The sequence below is a fragment of the Acomys minous genome (genome assembly GCF_964271855.1).
Source record: "Acomys minous genome assembly, chromosome: 3".
NCBI classification, from domain to species: Eukaryota; Metazoa; Chordata; class Mammalia; order Rodentia; family Muridae; genus Acomys; species Acomys minous.
Window position 1 is genome coordinate 81,142,862 of NC_140485.1, and position 20,557 is coordinate 81,163,418.

General features: G+C 41.5%; 1 long non-coding RNA gene across 1 annotated transcript; it reads left to right on the forward strand.

Moving 5' to 3' along the window:
• Positions 1 to 4,309: 4,309 nt before the first annotated feature.
• LOC311593598 lies at positions 4,310 to 6,499 on the forward strand. Its single transcript, XR_014777777.1, has 3 exons — positions 4,310 to 4,418; positions 5,369 to 5,521; positions 6,459 to 6,499. It is a non-coding gene; the product is annotated as an uncharacterized lncRNA (long non-coding RNA).
• The last annotated feature ends 14,058 nt before the right edge of the window (positions 6,500 to 20,557 follow it).

A 20,557-nucleotide genomic window follows, 5' to 3' on the forward strand; every position in this document is an offset into this window, starting at 1 on the left:
AACTACGCTTAGTTTTAAAGCTAAACTATCTGGGATTCAACCCCACCAGAGACAGGAGAACAAATAAAGCTAATCACCTGACTAAACAGGGAGTGCAGGCTGGCAGATTTCCAGATGAAAAATGACAGAGTCAGTTTGCTGCCTGAACAGTCACCCAGAATTCTTTATTACACTGAAAGGATATCTTCAGCTTTCTAGCACAATATATCGGACAGATATATTTATGAGGAAAGAACTATTGAAGACTTGCTTACCCTGTTACCCTGTCTTGACAGAGTTTGGCCATCGACTCTGCCTGCATGCAGGTTTGCCCAGTTTTAGGCAGAACTCTGTCTGTGGTAGAAACAGGGACATTTGACCGGTGGCTTGTTTGCACATTTGAAGCCATCTCCAAAAGGAGGTTCTTTGGTGCCCATTATCTTCTTTGGGGTTGGTTGGGTGTTGTTAGAAGTTAAACTTTCTCACTGTAAGTGATACTTTAAAATAATAAAAACGTTTTAAAATGCCATATTCTGTATATCTCTGAGGTTTTTAAACACCGTACCTAATTCTTTTACTTTATCCATCTTTAGAGTCATATCTATCTGTTACACCTAGGCTGACACTGATGCTGGGTCCCAGCTGACAGGATTCATTCCTTTCTATATGCTGGATGCTGACATCTTACATCCTTCATGTTCCAGCACCAAATGCATAAGTTGTTGTTCATCAGAACAGGACAGCTCCCAGGGTAGCTTTAAAGGAAGCTTCAATCTCAACATGAGCCACCATGTTGTTGCTGGGAATTGAATTCAGGACCTCTAGAACAGTAGAGAGTGCTTTCAACCACTGAGCCATCGCTCCAGCCAACCCCATCTCTCTTAAGAGATGTTCTGTAGGTTTATCGGTTGCTTTCTATGGTTTATTCTTAAAACAGGGAAGCTGGATTCCTCCTTTCAGATCACAGCTATCTTGGCTTGTGAATTCATACATCATCTGCCTCCTGCCCAATGGTAATTTGTGGGTCACATGATCACACTGTAAACATGGCTGGTGTGTAAGTAGAAAGGATGGGAATCATTGAACCAGCCATGCTGTCTCCATAAGGGAGTAACACTAACCCTTGTCAGCACAGTGGCCATGAATCCACTTGCTTTTTCTCCTTGTATTTTACTGTGGCTGGAATTTTCTACTCTGGGCAATAATAGCCTAGGAGGAGCATTAAACAAGATTATTTAGGAAACTGGTTCAAAATACAGATGTTTTAGCCAGCAACATGGGAGGTACAGAATGACAGCCCACTCATAGCTCCCCTTACTTAGCCTGACTCTGCCAAGGAGAGGTGATTAGGGCTCTTGGATACACAGAAACACTATTATCCATTCCAACAGAACACTCTTCCATCAATACACTCTGAGTCTTCTTCCCGGCACATAGTGAAATAAGCCCTTACTGGCAGCCTCAGGTTTGAAAACTTGGGGCTTTAGTTTTGGCACAAGGTCCATCGCTATCATTCAAGCTTCCTGGGTGACATTCGGATTAGAATATCTTGGCTAATATTAAGTATTTTTTTTTGGAGTCTCCTAAGGTTGTCTTGGGAATGGGACTTTCATCTCATCCTGTCAACACAATATATAAGGGACACTGTCTCAGCAGGATTACTGGAGATCGTGCAGAGAAGCAAGGATTTTGTTTGCATCTTTCTTCAAATCAGTGAGTGCGGGCTCCCCCAATGTGACTCTTCTATGAGAGTCTTCAGGATGCTTTGGGGAAAGATCAGATGGAAGGTGCTGTTTGGTCGGGAAGTTTTGACTCTAACAAACTTGTAGACATAGATGATATTGTGTCAAACTAACAAAATCCTAGATTCAGGTGGGTTCTGTAGACTGTGAAGATTTTATTCACCAATGATTTGTCCTGGTGCATAAAGAAAGGCTTCGGAATGGAGTCTAGATTCAACAGTGACACAAGTCATTGCAGTTCCCTAAGGACAGTGTGGCCCCAGGCTTAGTGGACAAAGTCAGTGGGGAATCTAGAACTGGTCTGTGAAGGGGTCTGGAGCTGACTGGCTGGAAGGTGTGAAGTTTCACTGAAGAAAGAGAACAGATTACGAGACAAGGAGAAGAGGAAATAAGTTTCAAGCAGAGAGACAGCAAACTCAAAGGTTCTGAACACAAACAGCATAGGCAGAAGTCAGCTTGGCTTTCTCAGTCTGACTCCTCCACTCTGTGGCTGTATATCTAAACTTTCCCTACTTTTCCCACCTTGCTTGTGCATTTTCCTAAGTTATTATTCTATTGAGTTATCTTTATGATTTTTAAATTCACCATAGAAAGTAGTGTGTTTCACTGTGGCATTGTCCTACAGACTTAGTTCATATTCCTCTCCCTCACCTAATGTCCTTCCCTACCCCACCTCTTGTTAATTTCTGCCTCCTTCCTTTTGTTCTCATGTCATGTATTATTTAATTTTTCTTTCCAACCCTTCTCTTGTCCTCTTCCCTTAAGATTTCTTCTCTTCTCACATTGTAAAAATATTTATGCCCCATCACATTCAGCACATTCGACACATCATCTATCTACCTGTCAATCTATCTGTCATTTTGCTATTTATCTTTATTTCTTTCTATCTTTATATCTACATTTAAATGTCATTTGCAGAAGACAAGAAATAAGGTATTTTTGGCTTTCTGAATCTGACTAATTTTACTAGACACAATTACTTCTATCCTTTTTCTGAAATATCATGATTTCATTCCTCTTTTATGACTAAATTAAATTCCATTGTGCACTTAACCTTGCTTTTTAAAAATCCACTCCTGAATGTGGGGATCTCTGTTGGCTCTATTTCTTACCTATTGTGAACAGAAAACATGTGTTTTGTAGGAAGGGGCATGTGAGAATGACAGGCATTTACTGTAGGTTCTTTCTTTTTTCTTATTCCTCCAATACCATCCAGGTGTCAGGACCAAAGATGTTCCAATTTGTGAGCCTTGTTGTCACTTTTGGCCTGATCATTGGCACCTCAGAATCACTGTTGAATAATGCTTTAAATTCTGTGAATAATTTGAAAGTACAGGGTTCTGATCCTGGGAAGATTCTGAATTCCCCCTCTGAAGGTGAGTCAATATAGGTCCCCTCAGAAAGCTGGCCCCAGGAAAACCCCTAATAAATACTGCCTGCACTTGCAAAGGCTGCTAGGCATTATTGACCTTTATGGATGGCTTATGGAGAAATGTGCAGATATTCAATTTCTGCCTTACTTGTCGGTCTAGAAATGAAAAGTGCTCTAATATACTCTAATAGACACTTACCAATATAACCACAGGAGAAGTTATTGATTAATTAACTAGTTCTTTTATTATTACTCTTACATGCAGATCATAGTCCCCTCCTCCCAGTTTCTGGTTATGGGTGGGAACATGGGTCCACTGCTATCTCCTTGTCTCTCTTTTTGGTTTCTTGAGAGAGGGTTTATCTGTGTAGCCTTAGTAGTCCTCGACTTGCTTTGCAGACTAGGCTAGGCTAAAGCTCACAAAGATCTGCCTACCTCTGCTTCCCAGAATGCTTGGATTAGAGGTGTGCCTTAGTGATGCTGGGGACTGACGGATGACTATTTTTGACAGATGATCTTCACAAAGGGAATCTTGATGTGGGGTTTCTTAAGAAAGTCTCAGACTGGTTTTCAGCCAAGAAGAGCATTGTGGAAACAGTGAACTCACAGGGCGTTGGCAAATTCAACCTCCTTTCATCTCTGAATGGTGTAGGGTAAGTTGGTGTTCTTTGCTTCCAGAAAAGAGGCTTCCTGACTTCCCAATATCAAAGACAGATGGAGAAGCCCCTTATACCCCCACATAGCTGAGGAGTTCTGAGGCAATGTTCATTAGATCTTGAGTAAGTCTGAAGCTGGGCTACAGGACCAGTTTGGACAGTTCATGCATTTGAGTTTCCACAGTAGGTAATTTTAGGGTCAGGATGAATGTTCCACTTGTCTTCCTCTCCACCTGCATCTTGATACTTAAAGCCTTTCTCAAAGAATAACACATTTATTCTTTAAATATAGTTCAGAGTAAAAGTCCAAGTTCCTTCAAGGGACAGAAATCTGGAATCTAAACCTTTTAATCCCAAGCAGTGGATTCCTGGAGTTCAGACTCACAGAGTCCTGGGCTGAAGTTCTGGCTCTGCTGCCTATTGTGTCCCTCCCTCTGTCCACTGCACCTGAGAGTGTAGCTGTTCACATTTCTGCACAGGATGCAGTGAAGACCACAGGTCACGAGGAGAGGAGAAATGTGGAAAGAGGTATGACAGGAAGGCTTATGTGGTTTTTGGCAGGTTGAAAATCAATGAATTCAGACTCCTGGACTTGAAAGCTGATCTGTCTTCAGATGGCAAAGGCATCAACTTGAGGATGCCCCTGGCTATGAGTGGCACTGTTTCTATGTGAGTATGAGTCACTTGGATTTGGAGGTGCAGTGTAACATGACTGATTTGAGTAAGCATTTAATTACTAGCTACACTATGTCCTTTGGCCCCAGTTTCCTAATTGGTAAAAGAGGGGCACCTCTGATGAAGTATTCTAATGAAAAGTGGCCATGTTAAGTCTCTTTCAAAAGAATCTTCTATGTAATATATGTTTGTGTGTTTGTTGCATGTGTGCACTCACATGTCTTTGTGGAGTTCAGAGGTCAACATCAGGAATCAGCCTCATTTTGGTGAGGGTGCCACATTAATTTTGAGATAGGATCTCTCCCAGAACCTGGAAACAGTTGATATTGATTATTCTTCCTAGATAAGTAAATTATGGTTTTAAGGTTTATAAATGTAAAGTGAGAGACCATGAAAATAAGCAAGAACCTGTGTCAAAGTCTTTTTAGAGACCGGAGGTTTCTTTCAGAGAGAACATTGGTCTAGAGTGTGTACAAGCCTGGTCTCAATCATCAGCCTTTGGTGTGGCGGGTGGGTGTTTTATTTTATATACTTACCAAGCCATGAGCTCTGAGATCCTGTTATGTACTTAAACATTTTATGTTAATGATTTCTCACTAGAAATGTGTGATTCCATCCTAGTTTCATTGTCATTATTAAATGAAGTAAACCAGGTACAGTACTTTAAATAAGAACTGCGAATTATGCTAGAAAATGTTAGTAGTTGATTTAAGTATTAGTCTCATGACAAGAAATAAATCTTGGATGTACTAAACATGCATGGCTCAGAGAAGTCTCATACAAATGTGTAAATTTTATAGACAATATATACCATGTTGACATTATTATTATACTGTTGACATTGCCTCAGACACCATTCAGTCTGTTTACACAAAGAGATGATAACCAGAGCAAGTTGCAAAGCCTTCTAGACTTGTTTCTGGTATTACGCTTGTTTTCTGCAGTCCTTTTGGTGGCCCTCTGGCTGATGTCGCTATTTCCTTGGACCTCATAACTACACAGAGTATTCAAACCAATGCTCAGACCGGCCTTCCCATGGTGGTTGCAGGAAAATGCTCTACAGGTTCAGACAAAATCTCCATATCCTTGTTGGATAGGTAAGACTCATCCATTCCAGCAGAGCGGGGCTCTGAGGGAGACATTAGGACCCCTGACTTTAATCCTATTTCTACACCTTGGAAGCAGCATAATGGAATGCACCATCTGATTAGCATCAAGTACCAACACTGTCACAAGTCTGCAGCTTCATCTTTAGAGGATGCAGTTTGCATATCTGTGCATTTAAACAGTAGATAGTCATACTCAGGTTGCTGAGATGATTGACTATGCAGTTCCAGGAATCAACATATTTTTGACTTCCTAGTGCTGAGATTTTGCTATTAGCTGGATATTCTTTTTTCTTTGTAAAAATATATGGGTACTAGAAAGGGAACCAGGTTCTTATGCTTACAAGGAACATGTTTTGTGGAAGAAGTTATTTACATAGCTCCCTTCTCTGATTTTTTTCTAGTGAAAACTCTGCTGTCTAGCAGGCAGGCATTGTTCTATGCTTTAGAGGGTCATTTGATGAAATCACATAAGGTCTCTGTCTCCTAGAGCATACCAAGAGGATAAGAAAGGCAGAAGGGTATTTCATTCATCAGTGAATGCAAAGAAAATATAGAGTACCACACAAACTATCATACTTAGCAGGGCACAGGAGATCAAACACTCCCATCAGTCTTTTGTTATGGATGGGCTGCTCCAGAAGATGACATCTGGATGAGAGTTGTCGGCGAGAGGAGGCAACCCCAGTGAGACTTGCTGATGAAACAGGTTCAAGGCTGACTGTTTTTACCCAGTGCCCAAAGGCTAAGCCTTGCGTTCTTCAAGTAGGGGCTGAGTGAATGATGCTTTGCCAGGGCTGTGATGAGCACCCAGGCAGTGAGGAAGTGGCTACTCAGACATGAGACTATAGAGCAGGGTTATGGTCACCTGAACCCTCTGGTTCATATTGAAATCTTGACCAACCTTTGTAAGTCGCTTCTTTTCCAGGCAAAGTTCCACTATCAACACAATTACTGACAATCTGTCTGCGGTTGTTACAAAGCTAGTGTCAAATCTGCTGCAGAACCAAGTAAGTTCCGAGGTCTTGGCACCCAGAGCCAGGTCTAGTGTGGGCAGCAGAGGTTTCTGTAGGTGTGGTGGGGAACTCAGAACACTGTTTACTGGGAAGGATAGATTTCTCTTTCGGAGGTCTATAGGCTCTTCCTCTTCAGGTGCTGGGTTGCAGAGAAGGAAGGCAGAAAGAACAGGTGCTGCCTTGAGATGTTTACGACATCCACGTGCCACATCTTTCCAGATGTTTTCTTGCAATTAACACATCTTTATTTAAAAATCTGTATTTAAGTACCTGTGAATCAGAATCTGTAGGGAATTGGAAACTGGACCTCATCGAGGGTGGAAACCTTCTGAGAAAAGATCCTTGGTTCCATAGACCAAGGCACAGGAGTCTGGGGTGTTATGGTTCCTGGTTACTATGTCTTCAGGTCCTGAACTTCTGACATCCTGAGGGTGTGGTTTCTCAGTATCCCATGAGAGTCTGATTCAGGCTGCTACAATTCCATAGCTTCAGATTGCGAAGGTTTACTGTTCCTGGGTCCTGGAAATGAGGCCCTCTGTCAAGGGAGAATAAACAGCCTGTTGCCAGCAAAGTCTCATCTGTTTCCTTTTTTCTCCCTCTCCTCACCCCATCTCCCTCTCAGATATGTCCACTGCTCCAGTTCATCCTCAGCCACTTGAATGTAACTCTTACTCAGGACCTGCTCTGTAAGTCACAGCCTGGAGACTAGAGTGGCTCCATGCACCAAGAAAGCAGCTGCGAGAATGTCCCAGACAGGGACCTTGCCTCCTTTCAAGGCGGCCTTTATCTTCTCTTCTTCTCAATGGAGGCTCCATTTGAACCTTATCTTCTCATCTTTGACAGAATAGTTAGGGCAATAAAATTCATGCCCCAATGGTGTAAAAGCTGGAGGTGGACCTTCTATGGATATGCCATTTTACACAGTCCTTCTGTGTCTTTGGTGTGGAACCTTACTGGGTCCCTCCAAGGGTCTGTAAAAAAGGAGCACAGGTTAATAGTCTTGTACTTGAGGTCACATAGGTGACATCGTGATGGGCTGAAGGGAGGTACTGACTTGGTGGGCTTCTGTTTAGTTTCATACGGCAATGACTGATGTTGCTCTTGACTTGGTTCCTTTAGCTGGTCTACTGACACAACAGTTACCAGTTGGCATCTGAAGAGGAAGGAGAAGAACCAGGATGTTATGACATCCCCTGTTGGTACGGATATGTCTTAGTTACTTTTGTAATGTCACCAGAAAATAACATTAGCAGAGAGGAGTATAAAAGAAAGCATTTGATTTGGGACTCACAATTCCAGAGAGGTAGGGCTCATGAACACATGGTGAGGAGCATGACAGCAGACAGACAACAGAGCCTTGGAGTAGTAGCTGAGAGGTTATATATTGGACCCAATCACCAGATAGCGTGAGCTACTAGCAATGATTTGGCCCTTTGAAACCTGAAAGCCTATCCCTAGTGACACACCTCTTCCAAAACACCACACCTCCTCATCCTTCCCAAAATGTTTGTACACAAAAAGACCAATTATTCAAGTACATGAGCCCATTGTTGCAATTCTTCTTCAAATCCAATAGGGAGGCTTTGTCTCCCGTGCTCATCAGCTTGTCAGGAAGTCAGGCCTATGTATATTTTGCTTCTGTCACAAGACAACAGAAATTCTGACTTGATCCTGGCTCTATGGGGAACTCTGAGCTTGAGTATACACTGAATCCTGAGTCTGTATCACAAAGACGATGGACCTTTGATACTAAATGAACTTACATGAGTTTTTGACGGAGTCCTACCTTTGTGAAAAGACACTTGTCCATGGCCTGCATATGGACCCTGGCTTCATGGGCATGGCCTCTACTTTTCCAATGTGCTGTGGCTCCAGAAAAAGTGATCAGTCTGGTTCAGGGCAACAATGTGAGATCAAAACCAGAAATCTACAATTATCTCTATCTTCTCTGTGTCCTAAGCCATGCTGGTCACAGTAGGATGAAATGAGCACAGTGAGGCCAGTATACCATTGATAGAAGTTATGCTCAATGAAAACCTCCTCTCACTGTTGCTGTGATTTCCAGTGTCCTGATGCCCTGTGATTTCATTCCAGGCTAGTCCCCAGTGGTTTCATCTTATTCCCTGTGGCATTTATCTCTAGAAAGTGTTACTGCTACAAAGGCTACCTGAGACCATCTGAAGGAACCTTCAAGACTCCCTTCTTATCTCATTAGTCTACATACCTGTTTTCACCCTCCAAGCAATAAAACCCTAACTGCACACCTGTGTGTGGCTTGCCTCAGTCCTTGCAATAGAAATTGTTGGCAGTGTGTACAGAATGATTGGAGTGAGATCACAGATGGTGGCTGAAGCCAGAGAGGAAGGTATGGTACATACCTTACAGGTTTTTTTAATGCACAGAGATGCAGAACCCTTGAGTGAGTGGCCCCTATCCACTGTGTGAATGTGGCAGAACTTCAACCATCAAATGTGTATTGACAACACCCTGACCATTGAGACCCAGGAGGACAGGCAGACAGGTTCAGGGAACTTTGCTTTCCTTGCCTATCTCCTCTTAAGGAACATATCAATCTCTTACATTCTCTACCCTCACTTAGCCCTCCTACTGATACTCAGTTCCTGGGTATCACCTCCAAAATATAGGAATGTTATCTACAGTGAGATCACAGATCCTGAAGATACCCAATGGATCCTGAGTCTAACCTTGTCAGGAAGGCTACCACTAAAGAGGTCTTCTTAATACTTCACCACATCCTGAGGCAAAGGAAAGAGACTGAGGATCATAGAGGAAAGTGATCCAGGTCACACAGTGAGCAAGAGTCAGAACCAGGATTACACTGACTCTCTTCTAACATTTATGTATTTGTCGTTCATGCTTTTAAAAATGGAATCCCTGAACTTTAGCACCAGGAGACTCCCAGGCATTAACTCAACTTAGGTGACAGCCAAAATTAATGCTCTTACACTTTGCATTGTTTTGCTTAGCATGGAGGTCTGTATCATTCTCAGTGGGATTATTTCACTTCCCCTACAGGCAATGAGGGACACGAGGAAGGTCCTTCAGGGCATATTTGGAGGACAATCCATCTCGTTCTCTCTCATTCTCTCTGTGTCTCTGTATCTGTCTCTGTCTCTGTCTCTGTCTCTGGCGCGCTCTCTCTCTCTCTCTCTCTCTCTCTCTCTCTCTCTCTCTCTCTCTGTCAGAAAACTAATATCCAGAGAAGCTTAAAACACAGGGACACTAACTCTTGGTTTAGCCCTTGGTTTTCTGCCAGGGTTCTATGATTTGAATATACAATGCTGTCGATAAGATCAAATATTTGAGCACTGCGCCTCCTCCTGGTAACACTGTGTTAAAGGCCATGGGACTTTTGATGCTGGATAACCTAGCAAAAGAGGGTTGCTGAGCACCACTCTTGATGATGAAATTCTTCGTTTGTCCTACTTTCTGCTCCATGATGTCTCAAGATATGACCCAGGCATGGATACATGTCACAATCACAGATCATGTCTCACTAGATGCCATGTTTTTCCCACCATAAGATACTCATGTCTCCTAAAACTGAACCAAACAATCCCTTCCTCCAGTTAGTCCTCTTGTTTAGTGTTTGATCACAGTGAAAAGAAAATGTAATACAGATAATTAGAAGCAGATGTAATGGAAGTTTTGGTTTCTTTAATAACTAAGTCATGTCATGTAAACATGTTTGCATTTAAATCTCAAATGTGGGATACAGGGCTGCCTTAGTTTATACATAGCTGTTAACTATAGTTACATCCTGTAGGGATGTGGTCTTTTTCAGCTGTGTATAGTTTAATCTAAAGGACCATGAGATGTTATAAATATCATAGGATAATAAGAGTGGGGGAGACAGGGGATGGAGAGGGAGAGGGAGAGGGAGAGGGAGAGGGAAAGGGAGAGAGAGAGAGAGAGAGAGAGAGAGAGAGAGAGAGAGAGAGAGAGAGAGAGAGAGAGAGAGCCACTCTAAGGAGATGTTTAGAGGAGTTAGGTTGCCTGTTCATTTGCCATTTGTTGGTGTTCTGAACTGGTGGCTATCATGATGACTAAGTTTGTATTGCTCCAAAGAACCTAATGACCCTAACAGGCAGAAGTATCAAAGAGAATTCTGTCTCTTCTCTCCATAATACTTCTTTTTTTCTCCTAGCTAGTGTTGGGGTTGGTGATAGGAAGATAGGGGTATAAAAAACTCATATAAATTGTATTTAAAAGATGGCTAAGATCAGAAATGATGTTCATTGCTCTAGCAACGTTTTTCATGTCTTTGGAAGAGATGAGAAAATATGTCTGAAGCTGGATGCTAGCAAAGTGAAATGGAACTTTAAGAGTAGTATAATATATCATGCTTATGGGAGGTGGTAAAATCTAAATGCTCATACAAAGGCAGGCATGAACCTGAGCATGATTAGCTGCTTCAGAGGGCATAAGAAGGAAACTATGGAGAAATGACCCAGAGGCCATCCATGCTCCATTAGGGAGAGAATCTGACTGCCCTTGGCCCATTTCCTGACTATTTGAATGGACCAAAGTTTTAAGTAGTGGGCTAACTTATCTGTCAAAGAAATTTCAAGACAGAGAGTACTAAGGTTATGACATGGTCCTGTCCTCCTACTTATAGAGACCTTTAACATGAAATTTCAGAGCAAATACCAGAGTATAAAGACGTGAAAGACATGCAGTTTAGTGAACTAAGGAGTGTGCATAAGATTTTGTAGGTAATGCCTACATGACACGTGATAACCCAAGATGTGGAAGGACTGCTAAGGAGGCCTGCAGACACCTGTGTTAGAAGTTAGCTCATGTCTGCAGCAAATAAGGGGCTATAAAACAATTCAACAAAAGGTTAATCTGGCTTATGGTTCTGGGATAAACATTCGATGATGCCAAGGAAAGCTTTGCAGGCAGGGGCCAGTGGTCAGCTGGTCACATTGCATCAAGAGTAGGGAATCAGAGTATGAATAGGAACAAAGGCAAGTTTATCAAAACCGCATTGTATATTCTCAGTGATCCATTTTTTCCAGCAAGACTCTAAATTCTAAGTATTTTACTCTTTGCAACCAGTACAAAAACTTTGAAACTAAAGGTGAAATAAATATGCCTTGGTGTGGCATTTCAAGTTTACATCCTGGTAAACATCTAAGTGGAGCACTATGTTCAACAGGAAGTATGGTCCTCATAGCAGCAATACTAACATTAATATCTGAAAGAACCTCTGAGGATTCAAAAGGCATTTGTTTCAATTGCCTTTTTATGACATCTACCATATTGGTAGGTTGGAGTCTGAGGCAAAGACAGATCATGGGAGCAGTTGTGCATCACACATCAAGGGTAGACAGAGCCTGGATGGCACTGAGGATCTTAGGCCAGAACCTTCTGCCTAGGAACTCTTCCTTCTACCCAGTACATGTAGCAATGTCCCCTTTCATGGTTTCAGTGTGGCCAGGGTGAGAGTCAGTGGGGACTGCCTCAGACTGGCAAGTGACCACTGCACTTCTACAATGATGGTACACCACTCAAGGATGGATGCAACCCCCAAATGCCACAGTGTCCTGGCAGCAGTGCTCTCTGTATCTCAGCCTGAGAGAGCCATGTGTGCCAAGCTCTCTGCTACAAAACCTGCCCTCATTTCTCTAAGACTGTATTTTCCAAGTCTTAAAAATAAACATCCTTGAATTCTACGATGACAGCACTGAACATACACTGAATCTAATCTACAGGAAGCTGACTAGGGTAACCACTGGGAGCCACAGACCACAATTCCTAGCGCCCACCAGGGAACAGATCCCTGATCCCCATAGACAAAGGCCCTTGACCTATAATTATTCATCAATGAACTGCTCTCAAAGACCAGTAAAGGGGACCAGCAGCTACCTCCCAACATCAGAGACAGTAAAAAGATGAAAGGCCAGTGTAAAAACACAAACAACAAAACCAAAACTGATATGGCATCTCCAGATCGCGGCTATCCAAAAAAAAAAACACTTAGAACTCAAACACAATTGAAATATAAGAAAATGAAGGATCCAAGATGGTGGCGAGCAGTGTGGACCATGTTTGGAAGCTCCAGTGAACAATTCAGGGAATTGCACAGATTTCAGAGCCAGGAACACCAAGATCCCCACACCACAGCAGCAGAAGTGCTCCCTGGTTTGGAGAGACCAGGGTGTGGAGGACCTGCTTGCCCCTGAACACACGGGAGGAGCGCAGATTTTCTCGGATCAGAGCAGCAGCAGCAGAGACAGCAATGTCACCAGCCGCACCAGTGGCACCAGTGGCACCAGCGGTGGTGGCTGAGGTTTGCAGCTCAGAACCTTCCAGTGGAGGCGATTGGTGTGGTGGATGGTGGAAGTTGCTGCGGGAGAGGGGAGTCTGGACAGGATTTGGGTCACGTGGTGCCTTGAGACCCAAACTGGACTCGGCAGACAGATCAGCCCCAGAGTCCTGGGTTTGCTCAGTGAGCTGTGCCAGGAAGACACTGGCTCAGTTCAGCAAGCAATTGTGCCTGAGGCACTACCTCAGCGCAGCCACAGCTCCCCTGCTGTGATACAGGCTGAGTTGAGTGCTCACTTTCACTCTAGGCACCAGGTCAGCGCAGCCAGAATTCTCCTGCTGTGACACAAGCTGGGCAGAGAGATCAATTCCACTCTAGACACTAACTCAGTGCATCCAGGTCTCTCCTACGGTGACACAGGCTGGGCAGAGTTCTCAGTTCCACCGGAGGTGACAGCTCAGCGCAGCCACAGTTATGCTGTGGCAGACGGTTCAGGCCCTGAGAATCTAGCTGATCTCAACGCGTGGTTCAGGCCCAGTATCCCTGGCTGGAATTGGCAGGAGACCCAAAAGGCTGTGGATACCTTGGCCTGATGCAACGCTCATTCAGAGACCCACATTGCAGGACCCACAGCAAAGGGGAGCTAAGGATCACTGGCTGTGAGAGCCCAAAACGACAGGGCTAACCTCCTGCCATCTACACCAGTGAAGTATCAGGGCTTCCAGCCTATGGAAATCGTGAGAAAACAAGTGAATCTATCATCAGACTCCCTCCACCCATCTTTGGAAGTTACCCAACAAAAATAGAGATGGCAAGATGTCTAAAGTACAGTGTAAAAGCATACGCAAAAAAACCCCAAACAACATGGTGTCTCCAGTTTCCAGCTATCCCAAAGAAAACAACCCAGAGAACTCAAATACAATGGACAGACAAGAAAATGACCTCAAATCCTTGGTAATGAGGATGATAATGGAGGAAAAAAAATATTCGAAATCAGATGTAGGAAGACACAGCCAAGCAGGTGTGAGACATAAAAGAAGCACATAGAGTGGAACTGGAAAATTTTCAGGAAAATGTAAACAACCAGATGAAAGAAATAAATAAAACAATTCAAGATCTGAAGACCTATAAAGCGACAATGGAAGAAGCTCAGGAATATACAAAAAATCAGACAAAAGAAATCAAAAAATCTGTTCAAGATTTGAAGATGAAAATGGATCCAATGATAAACACACAGAAAGAAGAAAAAGGAGAAAGTGAGACCTCAGAGAAGAAGACAAATGACACAGTGCTGAGCTTTTCTAACAGAATCCAAGATATGGAAGAACGATTCTCAGGTCTAGAAGATACAATCACATATCTTGAAGCAACCATTAAAGAAAATGCCAAATCTAGAAAACTCCTGACACAAAACATCCAAGAAATTAAGGACACCATGAAAAGAAGAAATCTGAGGATAATAGGCATTGACGAAAGAGAAGATATCAGACCCCAAGGCCCAGAAACTATTCTCAACAAAATCATAGAAGAGAATTTCCCCAATCTAAAGAAAGAGATGCCTATAAACATACAAGAGGCATACAGAACACCAATTAGAATTGACCAGAAAAGAAAAACTGCCCGTCACATAATAATCAAAACACAAAACATACAAAACAAAGAAAAAATGTGAAAAGCTGCAAGGGAAAAGGACCAAATAACATTTAATGTCAAACCTATCAGAATTACACCTGACTTCTCAGCAGAGACCATCAAAGCCAGAAGGGCATGACCAGAGATCCTACAAACCCTAAGAGACCACAGATGACAGGCCAGACTACTTTACCCAGCAAAACTATCAATAATCATTGATGGAGAAAACAAAATACTCCATGACAAAACCAAATTCAAACAGTACCTATCCACAAATCCAGCTTTACAGAAGGTACTAGAAGGAAAACTCCATCCCAAAGGGTCAAGCTACAACCAAAACGACTCTGGAAATAGATAACTCTACCATGGCAAAAACACAACTACACAAATGCTCGACTAGAACCAACATCAAAATTAAGACTCTTAACAGTCACTGGTCATTAATACCTCTCAACTTCAATGGTCTCAATTCTCCAATAAAAAAACACAGACTAAATGAATGCGTGCATAAATAGGAGCCAACATTCTTCTGCATTCAAGAAACACATCTCACCTATAATGATAGGCATTACCTCATTATAAAAGGTTGGAAAAAATATTCAAAGCAAATGGTCACAAGAAGCAAGCAAGCATAGCCATTTTAATATCGAACAAAATGGACTTTCAACCAAATTTAATCAAGAGGGATGAGGACATTCACTTCATACTCATCAAAGGTAAAGTCAACCAAGATGACATCACAATTCTGAACATCTATGCTCCCAATACAAGGGCACCCACATTTGTAAAAGATCTGCTAAAAAGTCTTAAACCACACATCGATCCCCACACAATAATGGTGGGAGACTTCAACACCCCACTCTCACTGAAGGACAAGTCATTGAAACAGAAACTTAGCCGAGAAATAACATCATTAACCAATGCCATGGGTCAAATGGATCTAACAGATATCTATAGAACCTTGCACCAAACAAGAAAGAATATACCTTCTTCTCTGCACCCCATGGAACCTTCTCCAAAATTGATCACATCATAGTTCACAAACAAAGCCTCAACAGATACAAGAGGATTGAAATAATACCTTGTATCCTATCAGACCATCATGGGCTTAGGCTGCAATTCAACAACAACAGAAATAACAAAAAGCCTACACGTATGTGGACTAAACAACTCTCTGCTAAATGACACCTGTGTCAGGGAAGAAATAAAGAAAGAAATCAAGGAGTTTCTGAAATTCAATGAAAATGAAGGAACAACATACCCAAGTTTGTGAGATACATTGAAAGCAGTGCTAAGAAGAAAATTCATAGCACTAAGTGCCTTTAAAAAGAAATTGGAGGCTGAGAATTACTTAAAGAAATGCTCAACCTCCTTAATCATCAGGAAATGCAAATCAAAACAACTCTGAGATTCCATGTTACATCCATCAGAATGGCTAAGATCAAAAATTCAAGTGATACCACACGGTGTTGAAGATGTGGGGAGAGAGGAACACTCCTTCATTGCTGGTGGGAATGCAAACTGGTACAACCAATTTGGAAATCTATCTGGTGCTATCTCAGAAAAATGGGAATAGGGCTTCCTCAGACCCAGCTATTCCACTCCTTAGAATATACCCAGAAGATGCTCCAGCACACAACAAGAAAATTTGCTCAACCATGTTCATAGCAGCCTTATTTATAATTTCCAGAACATGGAAACAGCCTAAGTGTCCATCAGTAAAAGAATGGATAAAGAAACTGTGGTACATATCCACTATGGAATACTACTCAGCTATTAAAAAAAAGGAACTCCTGAAATTTGTGGATAAATGGATTGAGCTAGAAATGATCATAATGAGTGAGTTAACCCAGAAGCAGAGAGACTCAAATGGTATATACTCACTTATATCTGCACATAAGCCCAAGGGACATGTCCCATGAAAGCCTTCACTTACCAGGAAACTGAGACAGAGGGGAGGACATTCTAGTGGGACTCTAGATGGGAGAAGCATGGGAGAATGGCAAAGTAGAAGGATCCAGAGGGTCCTAGAAAACTACAATTAGAACATTATGATAGGCAAATTTGGGCCCAGGGGTCCCACACAAACAAAGGCACCAGCCAAGGACAATACAGGCAATAAACCTTAAACACCTACCCAGATCTAGACAATGGACAGAACATTCTCCACAGTAGAGTGCAGAGTGGGACATTACTTTCTCACATACTCTGGTGCCTCACCTTTGACCATGTCCCCTGGAGGGGAAACCTGGTGGCACTCAGAGGAAGGACAGCAGGTTACCAAGAAGAGACTTGATACCCTATGAGCATATACAGGGGGAGGTATTCCCCCTCAGGAACAATAATAGGGGAGGGGAATAAGGGGAAAATGGGAGGGAGGGAAGAATGGGAGGATACAAAAGATGGGATAACCATTGAGATGTAACAAGAATATATTAATAAAGGAGGAAAAAAAGCATCACAGGGAAAATTCTTGTTCTGTTAGGAAAGTTTTTGACTCTAACAAATTTGAAGACATAGATGTTAGTATGTCAGACTAGCAATCTAGGTTCTTGTGGGGTCTTTTGACTGCTTAGATTTTATTCATCAGTGATGTGTCTGAGTGTATAGAGAAAAACTTCTCACTGGAGTCTAGGTTCAATAGTGACACAAGTCAAAGCTGTTCCTTAAGGACAGTGCTGCCCGAAGCTTGGTGAAGCCAGGCGTGTGTGGGGGAAACATTGAACTGGGGCATGGCAGCAGCATACAGCTGATTTTATGTAAGGTATCAATTTTCACTAAAACTTGCGGACATATTTAGGGGTCAAAATGAAACATGACCATGTTTCAAGCAAAGAAGGGAGAAAACACAAAGGTTCCCAGCATATAGAGCATAGGCTGGAATCAGCTTGGCTTTCCAAGGCTGACCTCTCCACTCCCAAGCTGTGTCTACAAACATTCCCTACCATCCCCACATTGATTATTCATCTCTAGAAAAACCAACTTCTTTTCCTCAGTTATATTTGTATCTAGTTGTGCCTTTTACTTTTTAATTATCTATAAAAAGTAGAGGGTTTATTGTACTATTTTCCTACATCCCTTGCTGTGAGCCCTTGTTGATCTTTATTTCTTCCTTTTATTTTTATGCCATATACATTTTTTCTCCCCATTTCACCCTATTCTATTTATTTAAAATATCTTTTTGTCCTCTCATTGTTGCCTTGTGTTATGGTCTGACACACAATCACTAATTCAAAAGTAGATATACAAATAGAAATAACATTTGTACAAGAAAGAAAGAAAATGGATTATTTTAACTTTCTGAACCTCACTAAACCTGATTACCAAAATGACATCCATTTCCATTTTTTTCCTGAAACTTCATAATTTCATTTTTCATTAGGACTGAATAAAAGTCCAATGTACCTTGGAACTCAGTACCTTGCCTTAACTTTCTTTATCTACTCCCAAGGTTGGGCACCTCCGCTGGCTCAATTTTTTACATACTGTGAACAGAAACACATCTATCTTGTATGAAGGTAAGTAAGAGTAACAGTTTCCCTGTGGGTTCTTGTTGTCTCTTACTCCTCTTATGACCATCGAGGTGTCAGGACCAAAGATGTTTCAACTTGGGAGTCTTGTGTTGTGTAGCATTCTTATTGGGACCTCAGAATCACAAAGGTAATTTTGATGGTGGCAAAAATAATATGGACATTCTGAATTCTGTCTCTGGAAGTGAGTCAAGGACATTGCCACGATCTAGCTGATCCCAGAGTAACCCTAATAAACACTTTGCCTGTAATAGCAGAAGCTGCTGAGAGGGGGCAGTGTTGTTCTTTATGGGTGGCTTATGGAAAAATGTGCAGCCATTCAGTACTGTCTCAATCATCTACCATTTTAGAAATAAAGAGTGCAATGACATTATATCCTAGTAGAGGCTTGCTAATATACACACAGGATAAATTCTTCAAAATAAGAGTTCCAACATTTAAGAAGCATAACCATCATAGTTGATGGTAACTGTGGACAAGTATATCCTATCTAGTTTCTCTAACAGTATGTAGGAGATTGTTTCCCACACTACTCCCTTGCATGCACCAACCTGGACACAATTTACTGGTTTGCCATTATCAGAGATGAGAGATGTAACCTGTTTTACCTTGTGTTTCTCTAACGTTAACCACCCTTTTATTTTCATGCATTTACTACTGGTAAATATAACTAATCTAAGGTGTTGTGTGAAAATTATTGGCATATATTACTATAGATTTTCAATTTTTTTCTTATTGACTTGTGTTTACTGGTTACAAATGAAGGACATCAACCCACCTATGTAGACGTCTATCAATCCCCCTATGTCTATATAATTACACACTTCTTTTCTGCTATAGAGAACTGAGCTAACTGAAAAGAGGTCTTATTGGCATTAAAATTCTGTGAATTCTGCCTTCCAAACTTGTCAATGTTTCAATAGTGAAGAAAGGATCCATTCTATTATTCCACAGATGTTGGACTAACTCAGAGGAAAAGAGTGTCAGATTCAGTGTTACCTATGGGGTTACATGGAGGAATGAAGCTATCTAGGTTATGCTAGCTAAGGTGGCCTTGTCTGCATCATTATAGTAGGTAGATCATTTGTGCCACAGAGCCAGCTTGAAGTTTTGTAAATATATAGGTTTCATTAAAACTGGTTTTAAGATTTTATTTTCATTCACATGTATTATTATGTCTCTTTGTGACCTCAGAGGCCAAAAGACAGTAGCAGATCCCCTTGGGTTGCAGATGCCTATGAGCCATTCACCATTGGTCCTGCAAACTGAACTCTAGTTGTCTGCAAGAGCAGCAAGCACTTTTAATTGATGACCCTTCTCAACAGTCTCACCACTGCATTGAAATTACATATGGTCATATATGAAGGTTTTTCTTTTAAAAAAACTTTCAAGTCTATACCTATGTTTGTTTGTGTGTATGTATGTTTGTGTGTATGTATGTATGTATGTATGTATGTATGTATGTATGTATGTATGTACGTGTGTATGTGTAAGAAACAGCCTTAATGGAAAATAAGAAACCTTTTCAGCAGCCTTAAAGATACTCAGTAAGAACAGGGGAGCAGTCTAGTAGAGATAAACTCTAGTCTTCACTGTTCGGTGATTTTAGCAGCTCAAGTTGGAAGATGAACTGAAACACCACTGCACAATCAGGACAACCCACATACAATACAAATTTTGTAGCAAAAATCCTTTAAACCCAAAGAAATGAAACAGGAAAGAAACTGTGGAGAAGTTGGAAGGGAAAACAGTTTTACAATAAATATTTTAAAGCATCATTTTAAGCCATGGATTGTTTTAAAACTAAGGGCTTCTGTTGTTGCTGGTGGTTTCAATCCTTTTTGTTTTATCCCTGAGTTTATATATCTTTGATACACAGTAGAGGTATTTTCTACACATACATCCCTCATAGATCACACATATCAATGGCAGAAGACATTTCTTCTAGTCACTCCCTGAATATTCTCTGAATCTTCTCTTAGAACAATCCGATATTAATTCATTTTCTCAGAGACTGATTCCAAGCAGTCATTTTGGGACCTCTAATTGCCACTCCCAATGATTGGATCAATATTTTCCATTTAAGATGTACTTTTTTCTTATTGATATTTCATTTCTTACTCTTTTCTCTCATTTGTTTGGCTAAGTGCCACAAACTCACATGAGCATCTTATTGAGAGGTACAGATCCTCAAGTCACCAATGAAACAGGTATACACAGTAAAGTTCAACTGCTTAGCCAAATGACCACTTGTTCTGTTGATAAATATTCAATATATATTTGGACAAAACCACCCAGGAAACAGTGCATGGATCCAGCTGTGTAGACATATTTCCACATCTTAAGAGTCCCTGTTTACCGGGCATGGTGGCACACATCTTTTTTTTCTTTTTCCAGAGCTGAAGACCGAACCCATGGCCTTGTGCTTGCTAGGCAAGCACTCTAACACAAGCAGATCCAAGAAATGACGAGGCAGCCTTCACTGTGTGCACTTTTAGAATAAAACTGAAAATATTGTACACATAAAAAAGAGTCCCTGTTTACTCTTCTTCACAGT